General features: G+C 50.5%; 1 protein-coding gene and 1 long non-coding RNA gene across 6 annotated transcripts in view; one reads left to right on the top strand and one right to left on the bottom strand.

Annotated features, from left to right (window-relative positions):
- The window catches only part of ZNF423 (zinc finger protein 423), a 319,514-nt gene that overhangs the window by 162,884 nt on the left and 133,690 nt on the right, over nucleotides 1–22,940 (top strand). Inside the window, exon 1 of one of the 5 annotated variants that reach the window (XM_057493431.1) lies at nucleotides 2,249–2,359. The exons of 3 other annotated variants lie outside the window; for them this stretch is intronic. The gene's annotated coding sequence lies outside the window, so the exon portion shown is untranslated. Of the gene's footprint in view, nucleotides 1–2,248; nucleotides 2,360–2,928; nucleotides 3,088–22,940 lie in introns of those variants that run through there. One more of the 5 variants, XM_036880776.2, reaches the window with a different exon arrangement.
- On the bottom strand, nucleotides 12,528–16,161 carry LOC130681139 (uncharacterized). Its single transcript, XR_008994185.1, has 4 exons — nucleotides 15,925–16,161; nucleotides 15,208–15,294; nucleotides 13,998–14,076; nucleotides 12,528–12,693 (listed from the first exon to the last, which is right to left on the bottom strand). It is a non-coding gene; the product is annotated as an uncharacterized LOC130681139 (long non-coding RNA).

The raw sequence follows: 22,940 nt of genomic DNA, 5'->3' as shown, positions 1-22,940 counted from the left end.
CCTCCTCAATCGCCCTAATGACTTAGCCCAGGTGGCAAGTTGCGTGGAGAAACTACCCCAGGGAAATAAGAGTCCTTGCTACCAGCCTGGGCCTCAGGTGTGTGCACAGCAGCCCTCCCTGGGGGTCTGGTGAGCTGCGCCTCCCCCACCTCCAGCTGTTAGACAGGAACTAGAGAACTGTATGTATTTTGTGCCTGTATTATGCATGTAACTGTGCATGTATGTAACTACATATGTAACTGTGCATGATGTATGACTGTACAGAGTTCTGTGTGTATACATGACTGTAGTGTGTGTAGGTGTCCATATGTCTGTGTGTTGGTGGATGATGGTGATGGGGAAGGGGGAGGTGTTGATGGTGTGCTGCTTGGGGCAGGGCCCTAGGAACGTGTGGTGGGGGCTGGAGTTACCTCCTTTGCCGGTTAAAACACTCCTTGTAGAACAGTTACACACATGTTTAAATAATTAGAACAAAAGCCAAAAGAACAATTCTGTTCAAAGGGATGAAGCTAGGGGGGTGGGGGGACACCACGTACTGTCTCCCCAGCTCTCTGTGGCCTTCACTGCGTTTTGATCATGCTATTTAGAAAATCCCTTTGTTGTAGGATAAACTGACATTGGCCCTCGTGTTTCTGCTGTGAAGTTCTCTGTGTTCGGGGCCCACTCGGGACAGCCAGGCCATGAGGAGCTGATTAAATGAGCTAATTTTCATTTGTTCAGCGGTTACAGATGCAGAGGCCTTTCCATGCCCTTTTCCTGAGGTTCTATTTATTTATTAATTTTTTTTCTCTGAACAGAAAAAGACCTTCAGGACTCCTTTTCCCATCCCCCTTAAAAATAAACATATGAAAACATTGTTAACAAGAACTTCAGCTGGGGAAGCTGGACAAAATATATACGCTTAGCCGCTAAAGGTGCCAATGGGGGGCTCCCAAGTCTGGAGCCAGGTGGAGCTGCTCAGGTTGGGCCACCCACCACAGCTGAGAGTGAGGAGCCATTTGAAATCTGATGGAAATGGTCAAAGACTTGGCGTCGTCTCCAGGCCTTTGCACATGCCTGCGCTGCTGCCTGGAACTCTGTTTACATCCCTGCTTTCTTTCCTTGGCTGCTTCTTGTTCAACGTAGAGGTTGCTTTTTCTAGGAAGCTTTCTAAAAACCCGCCCAAGCCTGTTCTCCCCGAGCTTCATGGGCTTCTCCAGTCATAGCAGGTACTAGAACACCCTGATGAGGCTGTGCGCTCCCAGTGCAAAACCTATGCCTGCTTTGCTGCCCCTGAAATGCCTGGTGGGCCTAAAGCACATCACAGTGTATGTTGAACAACTCAGTGAATGAATGAATGAATGAATGAATGGATGGATGAATAGGTGGCTGACATCTGTATCTACTGAACTCCACTACACGTGGGGCTCTGTGGGGTGAGGATTCAATATTTGAGGGCTAAATCTCCAAAACTGAATGTCATGGGAGGGGGAGCTCACACTTGCCTGGCCCCCAGGGGACCCTGATCTCCAGGCCCAGGATGCAGCTCAGGCCCAGCTCTGTTGGAAATCTGACTGGAGACCATGTGGAGGGAAGCAAAGGGAGGCAAATTGCTCTGTGAGTTGGCTTTTCACAGCACTTACAGGCAAGTGGGCTTTGGGATGGTGATGTGCCAACAGTGAAGGGTGCTCAGAGCACAAAAAAGAAATGTTTGTGTGCCTGTAGCCAGCAGCCACCCCTAAGTCTTGCAGAAGCTGCCCAAGATTGGGGCACCTTTTAGCGAGCAGTGGGTTTTCCCTGGAGCTGTGCAGCCGCTGTGGCCTGGCCAGTTTCTGAGGCCTGGTTTCCATTTGCTGAGAGCTTGTTCCCACAGACAGCACCCCACCCACCCCACCCAGGGGCCTCTGAAGGGCTGTCCCCCACCCTGTGCTGGCAGCCCCTGGGCATCTCTCTGTGTTTCTCCTTTAACCCCAACCTCAAGGATAGGCATCCGAGCAGCGTTGTCCCAGGTCTGTGTATCTGTAAGAATCACAGAGACCGTGTGGGAGGCAGAGCTTCCCCAGGACCCCTGGGGCCTGGGGCCCTCAACTGGGTCAACATCTGGCTGAGTGGCCGAGACTTTGGCCTCCTCCGTCTCCTCCTCCCCCCCTTCCCCGAGGCCCGTCCTCTCCCCTCTAGCTGGATGCTCCGCCAAGCCCCGCGCGGGAGCAGCGCACACTAGACCCATCCATTCCCGGCTGAGGCCGAGGGTGGGGATGCAGCCCGGGGCTGAGGTCACCAGTGGGGCAGTGGGAAGTGCCTCTCCAGCCCTTGCCTGCCTTGCTGCTGGGTGCTTGGAACAAGGGCATCAACCGGGGCGCCCTGGTGAACAGAGGGAGAGGTAAGTGGAGGGGTGGGGCTAGAAGGGGAAGAATGAATAAAACAGGCTGGTGCCTGCCATTAGGGGCTCTGGCTTGTTGGGAAGCAAAGTGTTCCCTCCGAGTGGAATCTAATCCGGAAGGAAGGGAGCTCTTCTCCTGGAGTGGGAGAGGAAAAGTGAGGGCTGGTGGCCAGGGGGTCAGGTCTGTTTTGGGCCCTGCATTGTGGGGCCGGGGTGGGGCCCCTCGGGAAGCACCCTCATTTCAGGGTTTGGCGCTGCAGTCTCTGCTCCCCACTCCCTTCTCTCAGAGCCCCACCGGGTGGCCTCCTGGCCCCTCTGTCTCCTCCGAGGCCTGGCCTGTATCCCTGATGATGGTCAGCCTGCCCTTTGGGCTGGTGTGACCCTGAGCACTGGCCATAAGTGCCTTGGCTCTAGTCCCTTCCCTCGGCCTTGCCTCTGTCCCTCTTCCTGCCCCGTGGTTCCTGGCCAGGGGCTGATCAGCTGTGGGAGTGCTGGTTTCTGGCCCCGACCCCCCACCCCCACACACAAAGCCAGTGTGGCTTAGCCCTGTCTCCCAGGCACTGGTCCCTCTGCAGTCACAGATATGACATGCCAGGAGGATATCAAGACAGACCTCTGGACAATTGACAGCCAGACCACGATTCCTGACGGAGTCCATGGGGCTGCATCGGGGGCACTCAGCCGGTGTTGGTCATAGCCAGCCACTTGTTCTCCTCGGGAAGGAACCGGTGAGCTTCTTTCTGTTTATGTCGTAACCAAGCTACCAAGATGACAAACTTGGTTTCTGCAATTACACAGCTTTTCAGAAGCAAATTGATAGGATACCGTGTTATTATTGGCTACTGGGTTAATAGCTATTTTGGCAGGAGTACCAGTCCTGTGTGGTGTTGCTGGCATGGGCATGAGAATGGCGCAGTGGGATAGAGGGAAATGGTAGGTGCTTCTTGACCAGAGCGGCAGACTGGGGAGGACCCCAAGGGCTTCCCTCCTCCAGCGGTGCCTTGGAGGATGCTCAGCCCTGATTAGCTGTTGCCGAAACCAAGACCAGAGAGGTTGAGAGGCCAGCGTCAGGTCACACAGTGAGTTGTTGCCGGGATTGGATTTTTAGGTCCCTGTGGGAATGAATAGCTTGGCCTGTAGTCTCTGAGGGCAGGACAATTGCCTTCAACTCTGAGCATCATGTCGGCATCCTAGAAAATGGAGATTTGGAATGTACCCAAGTTAGCCTGCTCCGGCTTAGGGCTTTTGTGCCTGCTACTCCCCTGCCTGGAATGCTCTTCCTCCAGATTGCTTCCTTGCTTGCTTCAGGTCTCTGCTCAAGTGTCACCTTGTCACCTGTCTAGAGCAGCAGCCCACCCATCCCTTCCTCTCTACCCACATCCTGCTCCACATTCTTCAACACACCACCTGACTGATTACAGACTGATTTGATGCTTTATTATCAGACTCCTCTTATTACACTGTGGGCTCTCTGAGGACAAGGACTTTGTTAAGCTCACCACCCTGTCCCCAGAGCCTGGGGCTGGCAGAGTAGGTATTTGGTAATATTTGTTGACGGAATAAATGAATGTAAATTGAAATGTCATTTAAAAAAAGTGGCTGCCATGTACTGGTGACTGTTTCTTTCTCAGTGGTAGCTGGGGAATCCTATTATTCCTGCCCCTAAGAGGTAGTCACTGGGTGACTAGGGGTGCCAGGGGCCAGTGTCACCATGACACGTGAGACAGGGCTCACAATGACATCATTTCCTTTTGCTAAGGAAGCTTATATGGGAATGAGTTCCCCATCACTGGAAGGAACCAAACCTACTTGCATAGGGGATTTAAGCACTGGATTGTGGGAGTGGGTTGGGTCCCCTTGAAGGACCTTCTGTGTTTGGGTTCCATGATGGGCTCAATGGTAAGACAGTGGGATCAGCTTTCTCTGTCAGATGTTATTAGTGGCTCCTGCTCCAGGGGAATGGTGGTGTGAAGACATGGACAACTGAGGATGGTTGTGGGAAGGGCAAGCTGGGAGTGGGAGATATGGCTCACCAAGGGCAGGGAGCGCTGCAGTGAACCAGAGGTCTTCCTAGTGGCCTCCACTCTTTCTGCCACTGATCTAGAATTGACATGCAGTGATACATTCATTGAGCATTTCCCGTGTGCCTGGTGCTGGGCCCAAGGGCTTAACCTGGATTATCCGATCTAAACCTCACTGCAGCCAGAGGAGGCTGAAGGTATTCTCTGTCCATTTTTTCCCCTTAGTTAGGTTCAGAGAGGTTGGGTAATGTATCTGAGGTCACACAGCTGGTCAGTGAAATGTGAAGCCAGGCTCTGTGGCTCCAGAGTCTGCCTGGACATGATCCTGATGACCCTGGACTGAAGGCTGCACAGGACAGGGCTTCCCTGGGAGTGTTTGCTGGCCCTGGCACTTAGGGAGAGCCTGGCATGGAGTAGGTGCTCAGCAAATATTCAGAGAATATTGAATGAATGAGTGCAAGGGTTTTCCCAATGAACAGGAAGGGATCACTTTTTATTTTTGGCCCTTTGGGCAGAAAAGGAGAAAAGTAAAGCGCAGTGGTGGCCAAGAATTGGGTGACATCCACATGTGCTTGGCTGGTCTGACTTCTTCCCAGAATATCTTACAAGGTATGTTTCTAGTGGGAGGACATACTTGTTCATGGGTGTTGGGTAGTTAGTGGGGAGGTTTCTGGTGAGTTTTGGAGGTCCCTGGTGGGCAGGACACACATGTATGCACGTGTGGGTGTGTACATGTGCTTGCACACAAACACACGCCCCCTCACTGTCCAGTGCCTTGTGTGGAAAGAGGCATCTGCTTGAGGGGTTTTACCAGAAAAAAATGCAAACCTCCCACTCCACCCCAAATCACATTTCTGAGTCTATATCTTTAAGAGCATGGAATCTCAGCTTATCATCTTGTTAAATCTATCCATTTGTTCTGCTCTGGTCTGAATAAATAGAAGCCCCCACCCCGCCCCCTCCCCCAGCCCCCAGCTCTTCCCTCCCCTCTAGTCCCCATGTCTCCTTTGTTTTAATGCCATTTCTCTAGGGATTCAGGCTGAGGCAGGGTAGCTAAGCTCTGCCTCCTTCCGTGCCCTCCCCCATCCCTCACATATCCTTGCTCTCTCCCTGGTTCCAATAGGTTCTTTCAAATAAAAGAATGACAAATGTGGGCTGCACTGAAGACTGGACTAATTGCATTCTGTCACAATGTACAGATGCCCCGGGGGACCTTGGTGACACTGGACAGGCTCTGTGGGGGGCAGCCCCTCTGGGCCCAGGTGGTCAACTAGTGGTCAAGCTCATTAACTCCTTGGCTTCCAGCTGGAGCCTCTACCTCACTAACCCCTGGGCCTCCACCTGACAAGAGGCCTCCTTCAGCACCTTCTTTGTGATTCGCTTTCTCATTCATTCTCTCATCCATTCATTCAGGTATTCGCTCATAATGTAGTTAGAAAGTGCCCTCTTCAGACCAAGCCCTGGGGCTTCAATATTTCATCTAGCTGCCCATCCATCTGTCCATCCAGACATTCATTTATTCATGCCCTGTTACCAAGTGCTTTCTCTAGGCCAGGACCTGAAATGCACTCTTTCATCTGTTCATTCATTTATTCAGTCATCAAGCAGATAGCTATTGCCAGGCACCTTGTGGGGGCTCCCAGGGACCCAGAAATGTGGGGCTTCTCAGCGTTGTCTCCAGGCAGTTCTAAGCTAAGAGTACCTGTGGGGAAATCTCGATAGCATTCTTGGAAGATAAAGAACAAGGACAGGGTGCAGTGGTGTTTAGATGTGGTGCTGCATGGAGTAGTAAGGGGCATGCAGCTCATTCATAGCCTGCACCCACACTGACTCATGGCCTGGCTGAAACATGCAGTGATTCACTCATCCTTGGAACATTTAGCAAATGGTGAGGACCTACTGTGTACGTGGTACTGAGATGAGCTGGTAGCCAGCCCTGCTGGGGACACTGGCCCCTGGCAGGCTATGGGCCTGGTACCACCCCCAGGGATGCCATTCTCTGGAGCTGGGTTGGAAGCAGTGTCTCACTTTCCCAGATACCCCTGGGAGGAGGATGTTGATGCCCTCAGGGTGATGCATCATGCACAGGGTCCCGGTGATCTGTCATTTCCCATCAGGGTGTCCTCTCTGTTTACACCTCTGCTTTATGTCTGTCTTCTCAGCCTCTTCTTGGGGGTGTCTGTGTGTGTGTAGGTGGGGTTCCTATAAACCCACTGTCATGGACATTTCATGAGATTGGGGGGTCAGGCACCCAGATCCTCTTGGTTATTCTGGATTCTGCCTTGGGGCTAGTCTTCCCTCAGACCTCAAGGGCCTCAGTATACCCATCTGCACAATGTGTGGTTAGCTGGGCAGTCCCAAAGGTCTGTTTCAGCCACCTGAACCTCAGGCTCCTGATCTGTAAAATGGGTTTAGTGAAAGGATTGTGTGTGGTTTAAATTCATGAATATAAGCTAAACATTTATGACTAATCAAATAAGTAAATAAATAATCATAAATAAAAATTAGCATGGGATATAGTAATTGCTCAGTGAATATCGTTTGTGATGATGATTTTCAAGTATATTCATGAGATTAGGCCAAGTGTGGAGCAAGATATGGGCCTGGTGGCAGTGTAAGGAGGCAGTGGGCATTCAGGCTAAGAGACTGAAGTGGGGCATGGGGTGCACCTAGGTAAGGAGCAGCCATGCTGAGGAGGGACCAGGGGACTCGATGCCCTGGTCTGTGATGTCTGGGACCTAGCTGCCCTGTCCCCACTTGGAAATTGAGTCAGGGGATGCTCCTGTCCAGTCACTTTCAGGGAGGGACCTGATGTGCCAGCCCAGCAACACAGGGCTTCTCCTCCTCACTGTGGTCCTGGGCCAGGAGGCCGCCTCCCGGCTGCTGTCCTGCACTTCACAGCCTTCCCCACCTGACAGGTTGCTCTAATCTCGGGTCCCACTGCAGGCGGGGCTGGGGGGGCTTTCAGTCATTGGGGCTTGATAGCTCCGCAGCAAAGCTCACAATGGAAATTCCCTGGAGGCTGAAACATGAAAATCCAGGGAAAATTGAAATGTTCTCTGCTGAGTTGGAGATTTGGATGAGTAGGAAGGGTGAGTGGTAACTGCAGAGGGGCTGCGTTACTGGCACCAGCACATGAGCGAGAATCCTAGAGCCCTTCCTTCCCTGTGGGCCAGTCCTCCTCTTCTCCCTTGCCTGCCTGGCCAGGCTCCATGCTGGACACACAACAGCCACAAAGGTGTGCCACCATCCCAGGAGATGCTTATGGCCTGGAGGAGAGGAAGGGACACACATCAAGAGCTGCAGTCCTGCGTGAAGTGTAGGCCAGAGCGGGGGTTCCACAGTGGGGGACCTCAGCCACTTTTAGGGCTACACAGCCCAATATTAGGTGACTCATGCAATTTAAAAAAATTAGTTATTATTTTAATGGGCATTACAAAAACATTATGCCAATGGTTTCATCAAGAAAATTACTCAGGATTATGATCAGGTAGGTAGCATTGTTAGGCCTAAGGCTGGTGAAAGGACAGAATTGAGTACAGGTCTGAAAGGCAACATGGCAGTGTGAGCGTGGCAAACCCTGCAAGGGGCACACTGGGCTGTGGAGGCTGATGGACTCGGCTCCCAAATCTGGTGCCACCGCCTTAGGTAAGTGTTGGTGGGTTTCCCAAATGCAGAACCTAAGGCCAGGACTTGGCTTCTGGTTATATGATGGGGAGGTGCTCCCAGGAAGCAAGAGTGAGGGGCAGGGAGAGTGAGCCAGGGAAGGGGGAAGGTCAGTATTGGGGTGGCATGTTGGGGTCAATGCTGCTGACCCTGGGCTCACTTCTGCTGGCACCCCTGTGCATGTGCAGGACGCCCCAGGAATGGGCTCCTTAGGTGGAGAGCCGTCTCAGGGGGGCACTAGTTTCCCCTCTGACCTGGTGAGAGACAGAGCTCTGGGGGCAAGAGCTTGAGGTGGGCCTTCAGGCTCTGTACACAGACTGTTCACGGTATATCTCTGCTGTGGCTGAAACTGGGGTGCTGAGGCCGAGATGTGTGCCCCCAAAACACCTACTGCCCCAAGCCCCTCAGTCTCTCCCTCCCTCAGCACCTTCTTCCTAAGTGGGACCAAGCGTGATTGCCTCAAGAGTTGCTGAGAGGTGCCTAGCACATTGTTGGTACAAGCACAGTGAGTGTTCTGGGGGAGCACCTCTGTCCTCCAGGTGCTGGGGGTGACCTCTGAGCTGGGCCTCGAGGGACGTGACTGAGCCAAAAAGCAGCGGATCTGGGCTTCGAGGTCAGACTCTGTGTGCGCCTTGTCCGTGGAAGTCTGACCTTCCTTCCTGCCCGAGGGGTGTCTGGGCTGAAAATGTGGACCTGATCCAGACATCCTTGCAGGACTCTTGGTTGGGCATCCAGCCTTGGCTCGACATGCAGTTGGCTCCGTGGGCACTGGGGAATGTTCTCGCTCCTGAGTGGATGGCACTCACTCACTTTGCCTTTGCTACAATGACTCACACACATCCCTTGCTGGTTAGGAGTATAGACTTTGAGGTCCAGTGACCCATCATCAAAGCCCAGCTCAGCCATTTCTGGTCTATAGATGCCAAACATGTTAATTAAGCTTTTTAAGCCTCAGTTTTCTCATCTGCAAAACAGGGCTGGCAAAAATAATTCGTCATGAAACTGTTGTGAATATTAGATGGAAAAACGTATGTGGCATGGAGCAAACACTCAATAAATATTTAGCCTGTAATAAATGTCACTTATTCGTATATTACATTCATACATAGCATACATGTATATATATAATATAAGATATAATGTGACAGTAGTAATTTGTCAATGTCTTCTCTGAGCTCAGAGTTTTAGGTTAGAGGCACCATGTGTTTTTCTTTGATACTGGGTTTTGTGAAATTATTATATGAATCTGGTCATCTATTTATTTGCTTGCTCATTTTCTACCCTCATTGAGCACCTTCTCTGTCCACACTTCTAGGAAGAAAGTGATTTTGTGCCAGCTGCATTCTGTAGATGAGGCAACCAGAGCCCAGGGCCACAGCTGCTCTGGGCTGGAAGCAGCCCCAGGACCAAGGTGCTGGTCCGGCCCACTGTGAAAGGCCCCGGGCCAGTCCACGGGCTTTGCTGCATTCTGCCTGGGGCCGGCCAGACCTGGAGGGGAGGGTGGCAGCCCCTGTGTGGATGAGCTCTGATGCTCCCCAGGGCCTCCCTCTGGGAGCACTGAGTTGCAAAGACCTGCTGAACCTGGCTCAGGCCGCGCCCAGATGCCCTGTCCATGACCTCCCCCTGGTACCTGCCCTGGTTGCTGTGAACTCAGAGAGCTGAGTGGTGGTCTCTGGAGGGTGGGGGGCTCCCAAGGCAGCAGGCTCTTGGGATAGGTGTTCCCCAGCCGAAGCTCCCAGGCCCACACCTGGCATCTTCATCTCCCTGGAGTAGCTGGACTGGACATCCTCCAGGGCCCTGGGGCACTGGCTCCCTGGGTGTGGCCCTGGGGTGTCACGGGATGGAGGCTGCAGCAACACCTGGGCTGGTGAACATTTTGCCAAAACCAGTGGCCCGGCCTGGGCTGTTTGTGCCCATGCAGAGCCTCAGAAATCCCCCAGATTTGGGCATTATGGGGGAGAGGTGGGGGTGGGGCTTTGATTATCCATGCCTCACCCGAGCAGGTTCTGCTTAGTTTGGTATCAGAAGGGTTTGCTGTGGAGGTGGAATTTGGGGTCTGAGGCTGTAAAAAACCTTTGATTCAGGTCCCCAGCTAACTGGAGGTGCTGGTAGGAGGAAGAGGAGCTGGAGACTTGCCCGGGATCAGATGAATGAAAATCAGTTGGGGCTACCTCGGTCACCCCTGTGGCATGCAGGGGCTTCCATTGTGTAGGCTCTGCAAGCAAAAGCCATGTGCGTTTGGGTCGGGATGAAGCCCTGGGGTGACGGTGTGCTGAAGCTTCTGTGGCCGCTTCCACTGTGGGCGTCCCGGTCCGGTCATTCATACCCTCTGCCATGAGTTTTGCAACACTGAAGTATCACTGGTGCTGTGATTTAACTAGTATTTCTAAGTCAGTTCTCTTTTTGTACTTAAATTAATTCATTTACTTAAATGGAAAAACAGTGCCCTTTGGTCGAAGTAGATAGTAACCTTACAATTAATAAAAAACCCAAAGGAAAAAATACCCATGCTCATGTTATTCCAGCCAGAAGCTGTTGCATTCTTAAAACACTGAGCCTGGGGTCTAGTCTCAAAAAGTTGAACGTTTGAGAGGAGTTCAAGACATGGCACCAGACGGAGGCTTTCTCCTTGGCCTGATGTGAAGGTTGTAAGGACACTGAAAGGCACCATTTCTCACTTCATGTATCAGGGTTACTTTAGGCCAACTTGGTTGCCTCCTAAAATCATCACAGGTTCTAAATGGTGTGTTTGCCAGGTTTTGGATCAGTAGAGATCCTACTCCTTCCTCAAAACCCAATTTGAGTGCCCCCCAACCCCTTCTCCATTCTGCCTGGATTGAGCTGGCCAGTGGCTTTCCCCAAAGCAAAGCTCCCAGAGCCCTACAGACAAGCATGAGCTGTGTGTCTGTGCTTACACCCTGCACATGCCCAGGAAGTACTGGACTGCTGTCTCCTTAGCCCCAGAGCATTACAGTACCAGGGCTTGATTCTTAGCCATGCAGAAGACCCCCACTGGGATGTTGTGGGCAGTGGGCAGAGTTAGTCCCTGAGTAACAGGCTGGGTGTGAGTGGGCAGTTGGCCAGTGGAGGGGTATCTTTGATGAGCACAATGGCCTGAACAAAGGCATGGAGGTTGTGCTGGGTAAGGCATGCTCTCTGGTAACAGTGGGTGGCTTGGATGGCTTTCTGGAGAAAACCATTCCAGATTCCTCCCATGAACTGGAAAACCCAGGGCTCTTGCCCTCACGTGTCTCAGGTATCTGATTTGTAAAATGGGGGAAATGATGGTGTTCAGCATGGACGGAGGTGAGGCTTTAACAAGGTGAAGCTTGGCATGGTGCCTGGTACTCATAGAGGGCCCCGCAGTTGGTGGCTGCAGGGTGGGCTGGGCTGTGGGCAGTGAGAGGTGATAGGCATCTGAAGATCAAAAAGTGGCTCAGTGAGACCGTGTCCCAGACCTGAAAGGATGCAGGGGACACAGGGGGTGCTTCAAGGACTCAAAAATAGGCAGTGATACTGAAAGCCACAATTCAAGGTGAGAAATGGCCCAATGGCAGTGCCCCAAGTCAGGGGGGATACTGACAGTGGCCATGGGAATCAGAGGTGGCTTCCTGGAGGCGGTGTCTTAAAGACCGGCACCTGTTGGCCAGGATGGAGTAGATTTTGTGCGGCAGTATTCTCCACAGGGGTTGCTCACCTCCCTCCCACAAAGGAGAAGGAACATCCAGGCCCTTTCAAAGCCTCAGAGGAGGATGCAGCTCTGGATGCCACCTTCCCATTTGCCTGAAGTTGACAGAGGAGGTGTCTCAATACTTCTCCAAAGCTTTGGGGACTTCCAGACTGTAGCTCTGACTTCTGCAGCTGAAATGTAGGGAAGGGAAGAATGCTATCTAAACAAGCTTAATCCCAATCAAAGGATTATTTCCTTACAGAAAGCTTCACCTATACTTAATAGTTTTAAATTGTTCCGGGTACCAATTAGACTTTTAATTTTGCTGTTCCCTCTGGCGGCTGGAGGATGTGTGTGGTTTGTGTTTAATCAGAGCTGATTTTTTTTTGGTGGTGGTGGTTTTTGGGGGAGGGGAGGAGACTGTTCAGGGTTTTCTTTCCTGTCAGACCGTGTCTGGGGAAGAGGTGCAGGGTGCCTCCTGGGTTTGGGGTTCCCAGTTGGGGCAGCAGTGGGTGTCTCCAGGGTGCCAGACTAAAGTCTCCTTGTGCCTGCCTGAAGGTGGGTGGGCGGTTCTGCCATGGCAATCCTGCCTGGGGAATCCGTCACCGAGTTAAATATATGGATTATCCTAAAATTTCTGCAGCAATAGGGTGAGTTATTATTGATTCACAGAGCACGACAAAACATCGCTGCATGAATTAGCAAACAGCTGTTTCTAATTTGAGTTTAGAACAGTACACAGAGGAACTTGTTTCTCTGTTCACTCCTTTCATTTATAATGAATTTTAATCACCGCTACAGGTGAGAAAAATGTAGAAACAAGCTTGTATCTTGTGGAAGAAACAAAGGAGAGACAGATGCTAACAGATTTCCAGTCTGTGATAAAAGGGATGTTTTGGTACACTTTACATGTAATTAGAGCGCAGCTGTTTGCAGTCCCAGGTCCATGAACACGGCCGAATGTGGGCTCTGTAGATCTCCAAAGGGAGTAAAGAAAAACAGTGATTCAACCCCAAAAGCATTTTGCTTTCTCCCCATTTGAGCAGAGAGCCCTTTGCTCTGGCCCTTGCAGTATTGTTCCGTGAAAGCTCATGGAGATGACTTCACGAGGCGCTTTGTCCTCACCCACGTGGCCGGGAGGCCAGTAGGGTGAGGTTGGGGTATGCGGGAGGCCCAGGCCAGAGGGCTGATGGGACGACCTTCCAGAGCCCCTCTGCTAGCTGTAAACGCCCAATCTTGAGGGAATCTCGTGGGGACGGGTTGGGAGCCCTTCTTCCCTAGCAGGAGTTGATTGTGACAGTCCACTTTAGCTAGTTTGATCACAGCCAGCTCTTGGAAGAGCTGAGAGAGCTGGCTCCCCCACCCCCACCCCCCAATCCCCCACCCCTGGTCTGTTTAATTTCTGCAATAAACCTCAAGCTCAATTGCATTTTCAATATCAGTGCTAAGTAAATTTGTCTAAGGGATGCAGCAGCCAGGCAAGCTGTGTGTTCTGTGAGGTCAGAGGCTTCAAGGGGAAAGGCGGATGCCTCCTTCCTGCCTGCGTGCCCAGGGACCCTTGGGATGGCGCCTCTGTGGGTGCAGGGGCAGAGGTGTTCTGGGAGTCAGAGCTACCCCCCACCTCCACTGTGGGCCTGGAGAATCAGGCTCAAGCCCTAGCAAGTCTGCTGGTGCCTTAGTTTCTCTGTCTAATGAAAGGGTTGAGTTGGCTGTTCCTGAGCACTCCTTTCTCTCTGAAGTCCTGGGATTGGGACTTCAGTAAATGGCAGGGGCCTGTGGGCCTTTATGCACTTTGAGTGTCCTTTGCTTTGAAAACCATCTTCTGTAGGGAGTAACTGCCGGTCCTTAACTTATCCTCGTTATTAATCAGGACTCGGAGATGGGATCACTTGCTGTCTTGTGTCCATTCCAACCATCATGGCCATTGCCTGCCTATCTCTGCCCTATGACCTATATGGAACTAAGAGCCAGGAGCTGGTGACTGTTTTTATTTTATATAATACAGAGCATTTCTCATATCTAGCATGTTACAAATACTCACTTATTTCACCTACATAGCAACTCTGTAGCTGGAACTATTATTCCCATTTTATAGATGAGGAAACTGAGGCAGGTTTTTTCATATGTAAAGCTGAGGGAGGCTAACCTGGTGGAGCTGGGAATCCAAGGCCGTCTGCTGGCCTCTTAGCCACTAAACAAACACAAATGCCTTCAGAGCCCAGGACAGCTTGTGAGGGGGAAGGGAGCCCCGTGGGTATGTACAGCAGGAGGGTGAGCATACCTGTTCCAACAGGGGAGCCGTGCTGAGCTCTACCATGGCTGTGCCAGACACAGAGCCTGTGCCACCAGGTCATCTTCTCCTTAAAAGCCAGAAGTGAATTAGATGTTTCAAAAAACTTCTGAGAGTTCCTGACTACTAAATGTTGGCATTTTTACAAAATAACTGATAACTGGGTGGTCCCCAGACTGTTCAGCAGGAGGACAGCCATGGTGATCTGTTTCCACTGCTCAGACCATCGTTTCTCTCCACCCAGCTGGCTGAGAGCCCTGGGCTGGAAGTCTAATCCCCAGCTTTTCTACTTACCATCTGCTTTGTGACATTAGGATATGACCTAACCTCTCTGTTCTGTTCCCTCATCTGTGGGACAATCGTGCAATTTACTGTGTAAACCCAGCTACTTTGAATGTGAAAGAGGAACAATAAATGAGGTGGGATGCTGAGGTCCTTCCCAGGACACCCGGGTGTGTACTGCCCTGCTTACTCGTAATAGAGGAAAAAACAGCACCACCATCACAATTTACAAAGTTGCTGTGGTGTCAAATAGGATAATGGGAGTCAAAGTGCTGTGTATTATTTTAAATGTCACACAGATGAGGGGATTTACAAATAATGATAGTTGTACAAGTTACACTAGTAACCTCCTCCATTTTCTTTAGCCAACACGTATTGGATGCTTACCAGCATATACACATTACCCATTCTGCAAGGTAGCACTCTGATCATTCCCATCCTACGGATGAAGAATTGGGGGCTCAGAGAGGTACAGCAACGTATCTGATGTCACATAGCTAACGAGTGGTAGCTCAGTCTAAGCAAGCCCATACTTTCACCCATGGCTCCGCTGTCTCCCAGCGGCTGATGTTTCCCTGCAATTGACTGAGTCTGATGGTTTTGGCTCCCTGGAGTTTATTAAGGGCCCTGACAGTGACTATTTGTTGTCAGGTGGCGTTTCAGCAGCCCTCAGAGCTGGCTGGAAAAGGGCATGACTGGCCATAGCTTGTGGTCTGTTGGGAGAACTGCAGCCCCTCGGAGGCTATGTGCCAACTGCCCTTTGAGGCAGGGTGGCGGATGGTCCCACTCCTTGCCCACCAGGGCCTGCTGGAGAAGCAGCCCGTAGGGCAGGAATGCCTTCTCCCTTCTCTGCATGCCAGTTTCCACCCCCATGCTGCTCACTGCCCACCCCACCCAACCTCCCAACCCACTTACTTACTTTTCATCACTAAATTGAAAGAATGATCCCTCCTTTCGCTTGCTGTAGCCTCATTGGGGATGATGAGATCATATCCGTAAAGGCACTCTGAGCTCCCAGGAGGAGGGAAGGGTGAATACGAGCTGCTATTATTTTTGCTAATAGCATAATTCTAATTTAAGATTTCAGGTGGAGCCACGTCAGCTTCTGATAGCCTCCGTGGGGCTCTGTGGCCTACCTTTGCGGAAGGCCCTCCAGCTTCTTCATCCCCTCCCTTCCCAGGGTGTACTCTTGATTTCTCAGGGTTAGGTCTCTAGCCTTTACACCGCACCCTCATCTGTCCTTTTAGGAAAACCAAATATCTAGATGCAGGACTGACTACCGCCATGATGAAAGGCAAAGCATTGCTCTAGAGTTTGAAACTTTAGATAGTGGCTAATTGATAAAGAAGTTGGGCAGACAAGAACAATAGAAACCTACGAATGCTGAGTACAATCTGCACCCCCCAGAGGAGCAGGCACATAGAGCAGGCTCAACATGTATGTGCTGAATGAAAACAAATGCTTAAACTAGGAGATAGCAGAGAACTGGGATGCCTCCTACCTGTCACTCCTCATTCCTGTACCCAAGACATAACGAATTGATCACAGACTCTTAGAGCTACAAAGGCTCTAGAGACCAATTCTTGTGATCCCTCTCTCAAGAGTGGGGAAATGAAAGCACAAAGAGGAGATGTACCTGCCTGTCGTTACACAGTGCCGGAGTCTGAACCCAGTCTAAGAGTGATCTCATCCACTGTGGCTCCTGGTTCCGTGATGTGGGCCTACAGCCCCATCCTCTGGACTCAAAATTCTATACTCGGGATATGGCTTTGCCTTCTGGCTTGAGATTCCGCCCTCTGAGTCATCCCTTTTTTTTTTAAAGGAAAGGTAGCCCATGTTTGCAGCTGAGTAGTTTTATTAGCCTGTTTCCTGCCTGGAGAATTTTGGGGGTCTGACAATCTTCTTTCATCTTGTACTCTGTGCCCTTTTTGGTCCAGCTGGCAGTGTTTTTGCTGTTGCAAAGTTTTCAAGAACCTATGGGTCTCCTATGTGTGTCACGGGGATCTACTCCATTAGACAAGAGGTTCCTCCGTAGATATTTTCTAGATAATCCCATCTCTACTTTTGGCGGCTACTGAGATGACTCCAGGGCAATGCCCCCAACAGTGCTGTCTGGTTCGATCTAGGGGATCCTTGAGTCACACCCTTAATGTTTTCAAAGAGCCTTTTGTGTAGTTGAATACTCTGACCTTTTGGTTTTTCTGAGATAGTAGTAAAATGTACAGTCAAACCTCTTTTCTCCAGAGTGCACTTTCTTGGTAGTGAATCTCTTAATTATAATGTCTTTTGCAATCTGGGGAGGCTAAGAATTTCCAAAATCATCAATTCCTGGTTCCTTTGTGTTTAACAGTTCTTCTGTCAGTCTAACTCTTTTCTCTCTGCTATACTCAGCAAGAATACCTTCAACAATTTTGCTTGAAAGTCTCCTCAGCTCAATATCCATTTTTATCTATTACAAGTTGTGATTTCCATATAACTGTGGGACACAACTCCACTAGAGCTTTCTGCCAGTGTATAATAAGGATTCCTTTCTTCCAGCTTCCAATATCATACTCCTCACTTCCTCCAAGCTCTACCATCAGTGCCTTTAACATCTGCGTTTCTCTTAACAGTCTGGTTGTGATGACTTAGGTATTTTCTATGGTGATTTAGGTTTTGTTCATTGTACTGCTTACATCCTTCTGAGTCTTCATTAATAGAGTCATTGACATCCATATTTCTATGAGCAATCTTTTTAAGGCATTGTGGGCTTTTTCTATCCTGCTCCTCAAAATTCTTCTGGCCACTGCCCACCGCCGCCCAATTCCAAAGCTGCTTACACACTTTCAGGTATATGTTACAGCAGCCCCCCTACTCCCGAAAATAAAATCTGTATTAGTTTCCTATTGCTGCTGTGAGAAATTGCCATGAATTTAGTGGCTTAAAACAACAACAGATGTTATCTTACCATTCTGTAGGGCAGAAGCCTGACATGGATCTCAGGTTAAAATTGCGGTGTCACGGGGCTGCATTCCTTTCTGGAGCTCTAGGCGACAATCTGTTTCCATGCCTTTCTCGCTTTCAGGGGCTGCCCACATTCCTTGGCTCGTGGCTTCTCCCATCTTCAAAGCCAACAACCACATCACTCTGCCTCTTTTTCCTCTGTGTTCCACATTTCAGGACTCTTGTGATTACATTTGCCTGCCCCCCATATAATTCAGGATTATCTCTTCTTCTTAAGGGCAGTTCATTAGCTAACTTAATTCCACCTGTAACCTTAATTCCCTTTGCCATGTAACATGCTCACAGGTTTTGGGGATTAGGATATGGGCATTCTTTGGAGGGTGGTGGTCATTATTCTGCCTACCACAACCTCCCAGTTTCATTCTGCACAGGCTATTTAAGCAGCCTACTCCATCCACCATCAAAAGAGGAAAGAGGCCAGCTATATTCATTAGTGCTTGGCTTCAAAGCCAGCCAGGCCTTTGGATCTTCTCAAGTCATAGGGCCTGGCTCTGTGGTGGTACATTGTGGGCCTCAAGAAAGAAGGGGCAGCTTTTGCAGTGGGATGGGCCCTGACTGGCACTCAGGGCTGGAGAGGCAGTGTAGTCTAGTGGTTAGTGAGTGGCTGGGGTGGTGTCTGCCACTTGGCTAGCTCTGTGTGCCTAGGAGGCTGCTTTCCTTGGTGGAGCCTAGCCTGTAGTTAGAAAGAAGGAGATGTAATAGTACCTACCTTATAGTGTGCGTGAGAATCAAAGGAGAAAATGCTGGCAAAGAACCTGGCTTATAGAAGAGGTTCCATAAACAGAAACTACTATGGTTTTTCGGAGTTTCATCCTGGATCTGTCTGCTCCCTGCTGTGTGGCCTCAGTTTCCCAGTCTATAAAATAAGATGAAGGATGGTCTAATGTCTTCTCACCTTCTACCCTGCCCCCCTCCCTCAGCCCTTTGCACTGATGTTGATTCTGTATGTGTGGACATAATTGAATTGAGGAGTATTCTGTGATGGATGGCCATCTTTGGCACCTGGTGGGAGGCAAGGATCAGGGCAGACATCTGTTCCCTTCTTGTCTGTGGTTCCCCGCCCCCCACGCCTAGGTTTGAGATTGGATTTTGCCTCTGGGAGCCAAGTACCTGGTAGATGCTGAGACTGTGGGGCTGCCTTATCCAGCCTGGGAGCTCTGGCCTGGTGGTCCCCTTCTCCTACTGGGCCTTTGTATCTTAGGATCCAGGTCCCCACTTGCCTGGGGGTTTGCTGTGAAGGGAGCTTGGGGCCTCTCAGGATGCTTACGTCACTGTTTGCTGGAAGCCAGCCCCAGAAAAGGGCCTCAGAGGTTGTCCAGTCCACTATGTCACAGAGGCATTGACTCAGAAAGGGAAGGTGACTTCTCTATGCTGCCCCCATCACCCAGCTCCAGAACTACCCCTGGGGACCAGGGCTCCCAGGATTCATGTTCCTTTCAGTGCACCAGGTTTCCAGTTTCTGGGTGCAGAGACACAGATGGGTAAAGATTTGAAATTTTCCAAGAAGAAATCAGGAATGTGCCCAGATGGCCCCCTGAACTGAATTTGCATCATTCCATGTCTGGAAAGCCACCTGTTCTGGCTCTGGCTGCCTGTGGGAAGTGCAGTCTGTGGTGTGCCTTGAGGCACATTCATGACATGCAGCTCTCGTCCCCTCAGGCTCTGGTGGACAGTGGTCTGCAATCCCAGGACACCCAGGCTGCTTTGTGCTCACTTGGGGCAGGCCTCACCGTCAGCTGGGATTGGAGCTGACCCTTTTCTCTGGCTAGAAACCCTTATCCAGACCACAACATAGCTCTGTGGGATCTTCCAAGTCCTGCTGTCTCTGCTCAAACAACAGCATATGGGGCCCTTGCCCTAAGACCTCCCTTTTGGGCAGGAGATGGGCAGCTCCTTTCTTGGAGGAGGAAGCTTGATGGTTAAAGGCTTCTTCTCTAGCTCTGGGAGTGAGGAGACCCCTTCCTCCAGTTCGCTCAGTGCCCTGTGAACATTCCACTCATACAACCCTCTGCCAGGAAAGATATCGCCAATTGATTTCAGCACTTATTTTTTCTGAGCCCAGATTAGAGCCTTAGAATCCTTCTGAACAGAGTGCTCCAGGCAACCACTTAAAATTTACCATCTTGGAAGTTCCCTTTTCTCTCTGGACCTCTTGTATCATGTGAGATTGACGTAAATGGTTCCTGAGTCTGGCGTCTCATTTCTCTGAGCTAGGCAAGGGCCACAGCGATTCCCAATCCTGGAGTTCCTGGTGGGGGCTGAGAGTGACTCTACCTGGAGCACCATAGAACTTTGTTCTGCTGGGAACCTGTCTGCTGGGTAATTTTCATTTTCCCAAGGAAATGGGTGCATGGCAAGGAGACCTTTTGGGGCTTCGTGAGGAACTGCCAAGCCTTTTTGTGGCTCTCGTGGAGACAAGCCAGCTGGTCAGAATATTGTACAGAATGACCTTTCTGTTCATCCGGAAGGGTCCTTGGAGACCCCCGCTTCCAACTTCCCATATTGCAGCAGAGGTAGCTGAGGCCCAGTTCTCCTAATGGACTCCCTGTTCTGTACTCTTTCCTCTGCCCCCATCGTATCTGCAGCAGCTGTCTTGCTTGCTCTGAGGCAGGCTCCTTTCATGGTCTGGAATATCTGGTCATTTTCATTCACTTGAACGGAGCTTCCCAGCCCAGGAATATCCCAGAAACCTGGAGCTGCCTGGGCATCAGCTCTTTTCACCTTCCCATTTACATAGGGGACCCTCCCTGTGTGCTTTTCAGAGCTCTTTGTTCCCCCTGCCAGCTTTGGTTGTGGGGCCTCTTGTCTGTTTGAGTCTGGGCCTCTCCTTGCAGGAAGGCCCCTCCTTGGCTCACTCCCGGGGCCTGTGGGCCAGCCACTCTCCCTCCTCTGTGCAGACACTTCCTGGGCAGCCCCGACCTGCATCCTCTCTGACAGCAGGAGGTGTGGAGCCAGAGTCCCCCAGCTGGCCTGGGCAGCAGCCTCTGCTCCCCCCCAGACGGAGCAGTGTTTGGACCTGCAGCATCAGCCCACTGAATTCACAAGTGTGGCCACATGAGCTTAGGATCCACCCTGTCCTGCCACTGCTGTACTCTGAAGCCTAGTTAATGTTCTTTTTTTACTTAATTGAATTTTTATCAAAATTTCTCCCCTCTTTTATGCTTGTTTTGGTTCCCTTCCTGTAGCAGACAGCGAATGCCTCATGTAACACTTTTCCGACCAGGCCTTTTTTGCAAGATTAGTCATTTTTAAATTAAACCATTGTAAGTGGTTTTTCTACTCATGTTGTCATATTTCTCTGTAGTCATTTTAGGGGGAGGGGAAACTGAAGACCTAGTGTTAGTCACTGCGTTTCCCACTCGATGTTCTCATGTGGCAGCACCCCCTCCCAAAGGAGAGGAGCAGGGTGAAAACTGACTCAGAGAACCAGGCTAACTGTGGTTGAACCCTGGCCCTACTGCCTGCTAACTGTGTGGCATTGGGCAAGTTACTTAGCCTCTCTGTGTAACCTGCAAATGGAGATAATAATAATAGTTTCTCACCTGCAAGTGGAGATAATAATAATAGTACCTATCTCATTGGGCTGTTGAGGATTGAATGAGTTTAACACATGTAAAGCTCTTAGAAGAGTGCATGGCAATAATAAAATCTACGCAAGTTTTTACTTGGAAATTAGAAGGTAGCTGGACTTCCCTTGAACTTTCCTGCTGAGTTCTAAAATGTTCAAATTGAAGGGAACCTTGAGATGGCCTTTGCCCTGGTCACCCCTTTCCTTTCTGCAACTGCCAGGGGGTGTGTGCTGGTGCCTAACAGTCAGTGTGAGTTGCATGTTTTCACTGTAGGGAAAGGGACCCCTCTTCCTCTGCTGCACAAACATCCTGCGCACTTTGGCCCCGGTTCGTCTCTCCAGCCTGATCCCAGAACACTAAGCCAAGTGCCCCCAAAGCAAAAGCAAAATGCATTTGGAGGGGTGGGACTGCAGCAGCCAAGGTTAAGTGTTACTAGAATAAAAGGCTTTAAACAGGGCAATCTGAGTTTGGGACTCCCTGTGTCAAGATGCCCATTTCCCCTGATTGGGCCTTTTCAGTTGAAGGAGCCTTATTTTAATTTCAATTCAGATCATTATAATCTCTGCAGTTGCTCAGTTTGTCACTTCCAGAACAATGTGCTTTGCTTCAGTTTTGAACCTTGTTTGCAGAAAAATGAAGCCAATCAGGCAGCCTTGCAAGGAACCTTGGGGACTGTGGCCCCAGGTAGGTTGATCCACCGTCTTAAAGCCTGGTGGGACCCAGGATCCCCCTTCTCAAAGCACTACTGGGAGATGTGGTACTTGGGCCAAACACCACTGGGGCATCTGGCTGTGTGACTGAGGGCAAGTTACTCACTTCTCTGAGCCTCAGCCTTCTCATCTCAAAAATGGGATGTTGTTGATGGCTGTGAGGATGCAAATAAATTAACTGTGGTAATAGAAACACTTGACATAGTGCTGGCACCAGGAATGCTCAATAAATATAGCTGCTAATACGAGCACTAGTGGCACTAATTAGTTCTAATTATTATTATTGTTGGCCAAATAGAGCTTTTGTTTAATAGCTTTATTGATGTATAACTTGTATGCTATAAACTTGTTTTAAGCGAGCAATTCTATGACTTTTAGTACATTTGGAGAGCTGTGCAGTCCTCACCACAGGTAGTTTTAGAGTATTTTGGTGATTTCCAAAGAATGCCTCTTGCCCATATGCAGTCAGTCACCGCTCCCTCCTCCAGCCCCAGACAACCACTGGTCTGCTTTCTGTCTCTACAGATAAGCCTTTTCTGGATATTCATGTAAGTGGAATAATGGTGCTTTTTCACATTAATTTTTCGTGTCCACTCTGCACAGTGATTCCCTTTTTCCAGAAGTGTCGGCTGAGTCTGAGAGGTTAAGAGGAATGCTCACAGTCAGATGAATTCATGGAGTAGAGGGCTTTGAGGACTGGAGTGTGCTCCCATTCCTGGGCGGCGTGAAGGACTCAGGAGCCAATGAACTCTGGCAGAAAGATGTGTCCAGGCTTGGTCTGTTGGGCATGGTGCCTCCCTTGTCTCACTCATTCTTGAGCTGACCTGGGCTCAAGCCTGAGTCCTCTGCTCATCAGCCTGGTGAGTGTGGCCGGTCATCAGGGAGGGCTGAGGAGATCCAGACCCTGATTGCATGGGAGGCTTGACACGGGGGTCCCCTCCCCTTTCTCACATATGCGGGTATAGTCTTACTCAACTGACCTGACGAAGCTCGTCCAGAGCCATGTCCTGGTGCTCTCGTTTGTAGAGGAAAGTGACTGTGGCTGTGCCTTAGTGTCCACATCTGTACAATGGGAAGGGCCCTTGTTCCTGCCTGCTTCCTTGGTGGTTGTAAGAAAGCACATGGCAGCATGCTGGGCACACAGGATGGGCTCTTTGGCAGCTTGAGTGAGTCTGAGCTAAGACATCAAAATAATAAAAAGCCAGTTAAGCCTGGCTAGGGGGCGGGGGCAAAGCAGGTCCTCCAGCTGTCCCAGCTCCAGCCGTCTCCTCCCTCGGGTCTCTTTGTCTTCATCCCACAGAGCCCAGCTGGCAAGAGCTGGGATTTACCAGGCAGGTGCTGGGCGCCTCCCAGTGGGTCTCATCTGAAGA

The sequence above is a fragment of the Manis pentadactyla genome, chromosome 15 (assembly GCF_030020395.1).
Source record: "Manis pentadactyla isolate mManPen7 chromosome 15, mManPen7.hap1, whole genome shotgun sequence".
NCBI classification, from domain to species: domain Eukaryota; kingdom Metazoa; phylum Chordata; class Mammalia; order Pholidota; family Manidae; genus Manis; species Manis pentadactyla.
The sequence above is the reverse complement of the archived record's forward strand: the minus strand, read 5'-3'. Positions and strand labels throughout refer to the sequence as shown.